The sequence below is a fragment of the Cervus elaphus genome, chromosome 1 (genome assembly GCF_910594005.1).
Source record: "Cervus elaphus chromosome 1, mCerEla1.1, whole genome shotgun sequence".
In the NCBI taxonomy this organism is placed as follows: domain Eukaryota; kingdom Metazoa; phylum Chordata; class Mammalia; order Artiodactyla; family Cervidae; genus Cervus; species Cervus elaphus.
In genome coordinates this window covers 53,818,907-53,824,906 of record NC_057815.1, presented here as the reverse complement: position 1 = coordinate 53,824,906, position 6,000 = coordinate 53,818,907, and the positions used below count along the sequence as shown (strand labels likewise).

The 6,000-nt window shown below is 50.4% G+C and overlaps 1 protein-coding gene across 7 annotated transcripts in view; it reads left to right on the top strand.

Annotated features, from left to right (window-relative positions):
* The first annotated feature begins 415 nt into the window (after positions 1–415).
* Positions 416–6,000, top strand: part of MICAL2 (microtubule associated monooxygenase, calponin and LIM domain containing 2) — a 233,885-nt gene continuing 228,300 nt past the window's right edge. For 3 of the 7 annotated variants that reach the window (XM_043902882.1, XM_043902873.1, XM_043902865.1), the window contains exon 1: positions 416–595. The gene's annotated coding sequence lies outside the window, so the exon portion shown is untranslated. The remainder of the gene's footprint in view (positions 596–6,000) is intronic. The other 4 variants (XR_006341165.1, XM_043902901.1, XM_043902890.1 and 1 more) reach the window with 2 other exon arrangements.

Sequence of the window (6,000 nt, the reverse complement as noted above, 5' to 3'; positions counted from 1 at the left end):
CCCCCAAGTCCAAAAGGGGACACCAAGGGTTGCTATCCACCTTCTTAGGCCAATTAGCGTGAAGACCAGCCCTTGCCTCTCTCTTGACATTTGGAAACCCGCACCAGGGTTTTCATCTAGCAGCACCACCACGCCTTGTCCCCATCGGCCCTCTGCTGGTCTCAGAATTGCACTGGTCTCAGAATTGCACTGATCTCGGTGGGAGCGCCGGGCTGCTCCCTACTCTAGGGCCGGGCTACAGCCCACGTGCGCCCGCTGCTGCCGCGGTGACAGCTGGCCCCCCAGGGGCGGGGCGGGAGGAGAGCAGGGGTGGGGGTGGTCTCCGCGACGCGCTGCCATTGGCTACGGGCCTCGGCCTGGGGGCGGGGCTGCGCCGCCGGTGGCCCTGTCATTGGTCTCGCCGCAGATGGGGGCGTCTCCCGGTCCTGTCCGCCGCAAGGCGCAGAACCGCAGGCGCTCGCCGGGCTAAGCCTGCGCGGGGCCGCCTAGCTCGCTCACAGTTCGGCAGGCGGCCTCCGGGTGTTGACCACTGCGCCCGCGGCCCTGGGCGAGGATAGAGGCTGGACTCGAGGTTCGGCAGCCGGCGCCGCTCTCGGTAAGAAGGTGGGGGGAACGGGAGGGAAGGGGAGAGCGGGGTTCCAGGAAGAGCGGGCGGGGACCTTGGTAGCCGAGCCTGGACTCTGCGCCCTGGCTGGCGCCGGGGAGGGTCAGGTGCGGCGGCAGCATCTCCCGCCTCAGACCCTCCCCTCCCGGCGCCCAGCGAGCAGGTGGCGCTGCCCAGGGAGGCCGGTGTACCCCGATAGCTTTCTGAATCCATTAGAACGCAGTACCTCGGACTACCTCTTACTCAGCCCCACAACACCCAAATTCTTCAATTCTAAGCCTGAAAAATACCCAAACGTCGACATGGAGTGGGAGCGACCCCCAAGCAGTACCGCCTGCCACCGGGGCAGAAGATCATCCCCAAACTTATCTTCCCAAGATTTGGGCTCCTAGCCGGTCACGTTCTTTCCCGGCGTTTCGCTGGGCGCACCCCATACCCCAGCCGGGTTCCCCTCCCTCCTTAACAACAGGAAGTTAAGTTGGGCCAAATGCCGGTGGCCTGGCCGCCTGCGGGCTGGGACTGGGTCTGGGACGTTGGCCCGAGGGGCCGTGGAGATGTCTTTTTCTGAACCTTGCTCCCCTAGCAGCACGCATTCACCCCAGGCGCCGGAGCACCCCCGCCGGGCTTGCCCTCGCTGACTTGACTTCCAGGCCGGGGCAGGTGGGGTTAACTTTATCCTAGGCCAGCCTTTCGGCAGAACTGGGAACGGCCTTTGCTGGATCGGGAGGAGGCGTGTTGAAACCAGAATAAACGTGCGTCTCCTTCTACATTGTTTATTCTAAAGCCAAAGAGCTTTTATTTGGAGGCACATCGGGCCCTTTTGGGACCTTAAGCAGTGAGGGGACCTCTTTCCGTCAGTCTCGCCTGCTCACTACAGTCTTCGGTGGTGTCCCTGAAGGATGAAGTCCCAACCAGTTCCCTTCTGGGCGCCTGGTGAGAGAAGAAGTCAGCAGCTGGTTGGCCCTGAGATGTTTGCTTGCCCGGGTGCTCTGGGTCTCCAGGCCAGCTCTATTCCTGTCCCTTTCCCAGGGGAAGGGGACCCAAGGGGGCCTCAGGTCTCCAGGGCAGCCCCACATGATGCTGTGGAAGCTCTTATTGCAGTAAGAACTGGCCTTCAGGTAGAGAGAAGATAGTTTTATTAAGTGCCTACTGAGGAACGGGTCTTGCCTTGTGGCACATTTGAAGCCAATTTAACGGTAATTAAAAAGCCCTGAAAGGTTTGCCCTCCTCATTTTAGAGATGGAGAAACAGACGCAGGTAGGGTAAGTGCCCAAGGTCACATAGAAAGTGGCATAGCCAGGATTTCAAACAGACTGCCAGAGCTCAGGTCCAGTGCTCTTCCTGCTGACCCATGGCTGTGAGGAGTGAGTGTGCTGTGCTGTAGGCTCCTGGCCTCTGAAAAGATTCTGTCCAAAGATCCTGAGGGTGCTTCTTCTTCTTTATTTTGATGTGGACCATTTTTAAAGTCATTATTAAATTTGTTACAATATTGTTTTAGTTTTGTTTTAGTTTTTCGGGCCACAAGGCATGTGGATCTTAGCTCCCCAACCAAGGATCAGACCCGCATGCCCTGCCTTGAAAGGCGAAGTCTTAACCACTGAACTGCCAGGGAAGTCCCCTGGGTGCTTTTTCTTTCTTTTTTTTTTATTTTAAAGCAGAGCACTTGAACTGACCCAGGTTAGCCAAGTTGTTCAACCTGCAGACGCCTTGCCCACCCTGTCCTTCAAAGGTAATGGCAGGAGTTGGTCATGCTGTGAGGGGGAGGGGTTGATTGTTGGAGTCAGGGTGGTATTTGAGGGGGAAGTCTGCTTTTGCCATTGACTTGAACCTACCTCTGAGAGCTGACTAATACAATGATTTAGAAGACTGTTATTTGCAATAAGCTCTACTTTAGGACCGATTCTAGTTTTATTTTGTTTTTTTTAGGAGGGAGGGCAGTTGTTGAGGTGTGCTAGTTGTGATTGTAAGGTGACTGAGATCCACAGTTGGAGTTTATAAAAAATGAAATCACTGCCTCTTTCCTTCTTCAGGCCCAGGGCTGGTTTTCTGCTCATCCTTCCCTTCTGAAAGAAAATTGTGATTAGCTTAATACCAATTAGTTACACCTTAGTGTAAAGCTTATGGACTAAGGCTGGTTGTGGTTTGGTCATTGGAGGCCTTTTCCCAGGAACTTTAAGGAGAACTGAGTAATCCCTCTCTGCCTGTGATTGGGATGTGTCTCTCTTTTCTCCACCCACGTCCACACCCATCTGGGTGTGCCTCCCAGTCATGGGCCCTGTTCCTTTCACTCCCTTCTACGGATGAGTAGAGGTCCTGCCTTCTTGGGGGAGAGCCTTGTCTCTGCCAAGAGGAGTGGGGTTAGGTGCAAGAAGATTTGGGTTGAACATTGTCAATCTTTGAGGCCTTTCCAGGGCTAGAGAGTCTCTGTTGTTTAAAGAACCAGAAAAGGGAACACTGTATATCATGCTGGAATTTTTCATTCTTTTTTTTTTCATTCTTTATATCATTTGATTCTCACAGTAGCCCTCTGAAGAAGTATGTAAGGTTATTCCCATTTTACAGATGAGGTAACTGAGGTTCAGGGACTTACCTCCAATTACAGGCCTAGTGAGTGACCAGACTAGGACGCTGGTCTTCCTCTGCATGAATAAGGTCTGAGTGGTGAATTCCACACTAAGAGAAACAGGAAAAAACTGTGGCCATCCTCTGAACTTTGGAGGCTTGGTGTGTGCAGCCCTCTGTCGTGCTTATGGTTCCCCAGCTTATGTTGTAATTATTTGTGAACATTTCTTTCCACCCCACTATGAAATGGCATTTAAAACGCTCATAAACATGGCCTATTTATGGAAGTCCAGTGGTTAGGACTGGGCACTTCACTGCAAGGGCCTGGGTTCTATCCCTGGTTGGAAAACTAAGATCCCACAAACTGCGCAGTGCAGTCCCCACCCCCCCAATCATTAACATTTTCAAGCACAAAAATAGAATAGTATAATGAGCCCCAAATACTCATTATCCAGCTTCAGCAACTAAGATCATGCCAGGCTGGCTTCTCTCTCTTTCTCTTTTTTTTCTTCCCTATCTATTTTAAAAAGAAGGTTCTTTCATGACCACATCACTATTATTGCATGTAGCAGAATCAACAGTCACTCTTTGGTCTCATCTGTATATATTCAGATGAAGTGACCTTCATCATGAGTTTATTCAAATCACGATCCAAACAAAGTCTGTGTGCTGCATTTGGTTGTTAGTCCTTTTACGCCTACTTTAGTCTGGAGCACCACCCCTTCTGCAGCACTTCTGCTTTTATCCAGCCATTACCCTTATCCTCCGTTTTTAAATCTCCCACTGGACAGCGAACCCTTTGATGCTCAAGTCTGCTTTTGTGCTCTGTTGGATCCCCAGTGCTGTCTCTGGGATGGTGCAGGGGCGTGGAGCATCTGCCCAGTGATGTTGTCGCCACTCAGGAAATACATATTGAATGAATGAATCCTGTGGTGGGTTTGTGTGACTGCCCGTGCATCTGTTTAGATAAGAGGTCTTTTTTTTTTTTTAAAAGATGACTTGTTCACGTGTGGATATTTCCTCTGCAAGCGTCAGCCTGTAAACATCCTGGAACAATAGGAGAACTATTTGCTGTGCTCTCTGGCGCTCTGGTTTGCGGTGTGGGGAGTGCAGGCAGCTGCCGAGGTGCCCTGATCAGCAGCTGGCCTCCCCAAATCACACGTGGGGCTGACAGGGACTGAGGTCATTTCTGTCCAAGCTCTGAATCCTGACTTATGCAGCCACAGGGATTACCACACTAGGAGTCAGGCATTTGGCCTTGGGCTGCCCAGAGAATGTCGTCCGCCTCTCTCTTGGCAGTGCAAGATTCTTGCCTTGTGCCTTTGGGAGCCTTCTCTATCTGGCCTCATACCTGGGCAAGGTGTGGGCTCTTCTCAAATCATTATCCATCTGCAACTGACAGACCGTGACAGAAAACATACACTTAAAACCTTTCAGTGTCTGGTCTGAATTTATGGTGAAGAGATAGTATCGCCATCGGCACCTTTGTAGGAGTTCTAATGAAGGAGACCAGAGGCTCAGCGAGAAGGATGAGGTGTGTTCCCTCCCCAGATAACATGCTTCACACCTGGATTCCTTGTCAGATCTCTCCAAGGTGCTGGGCTCTCTGATAGCCATCTTCTGACCCACCCAGCAAAGACCCTTCTCTGCAAATAGCCCCTAAATGAGGAGGCTTTTTTCTTTTACTCCTCCTCCTCCTTAAACATAAACAGGCTTTTCCACTAGCCATTAAGTATAAGAGAAGGTTGTTTTTCTCTCTGTATGGTGGGGATAGAGTTAATTTTTTCCTGTATATTATATTTCTCAGCGTTTTTCTAAAATTTTTATAATAGAAATGTTTTATTGTTCAAATGGAAAATAAAAATATTTGGGGATATTTTTCCTCTTAAAAAAGAGAACTTCCTTCAACTGATTTTCATAGGTAAACAAGATTATACATGCACTCGGTCCAGTTTTATGTGTGGATGGGTTCCTATACCCATTGGGATTTTGATATTTGCCTATTTTATTTTTTGACATTATTTTAAAGAGTATATCTGTGTTTTTATTTACATTTTTTAATGTTTGGCCTCACTGCATAGTTTGCAGGATCTTAGTTCCCCAACCAGGGATGGAACCCAGACCCATACAGTGAAAGTGTCAACCACCAGGGAATTCCTATACCTCAGAAAGCTGGAGCTGTGGAGACAGGAAGCTGCGGAATCCATGGAGCCTGACCCTCTTTCCCATTGTACCACCTCCCTTTCTTTCATGAGAATTTCATTTTGGTTTCCTCAGAATGAAATCGTTCTCTTGGTAGGCTCTTGATTTTGATTTTTTTTATTCAGGGAGTTGGAGATATCAGAAGAAGACAGAAATAACATAGTGGGTTAAGAAAAAGCAGGCAGGGCAAAGCTTCAGGCTCAGACGGCCTGTCTCATCCCCTTGGGAAAGTGCCTGATGGCCAGATGCCCCACTCACCTCACTTCGGGGGGCCCTGACCCCTCCCTCCACCATCTTCTGTTTTCCTCCCTGCCACCTCCTCCGAGGTAGAAAGCACAGCTGCTCTGCGCTGATAAGGCTCCTCCTTCTCAAGCCCTGATCATCTGGTCTCTGAACTCAGGGTTAGTGGGGGTGATGGGGACATGGGCCCTCTAGTCACAAACAAACCTTCATCTCAGGGCTGGGTCACAGTGGAGTGTGATTTTTGAGATGCTTCCCTTCTCTGCCAGCTATTGAGGAAGTGTCCATCCCTGTGTCCCAGAGGAAGAGCCGTTTGTGAATACCAGGTATGGTGGTGGTTGTTTAGTCACTAAGTCGTATCTGACTCTCTTGAGACCCCATGGACTGTAGCC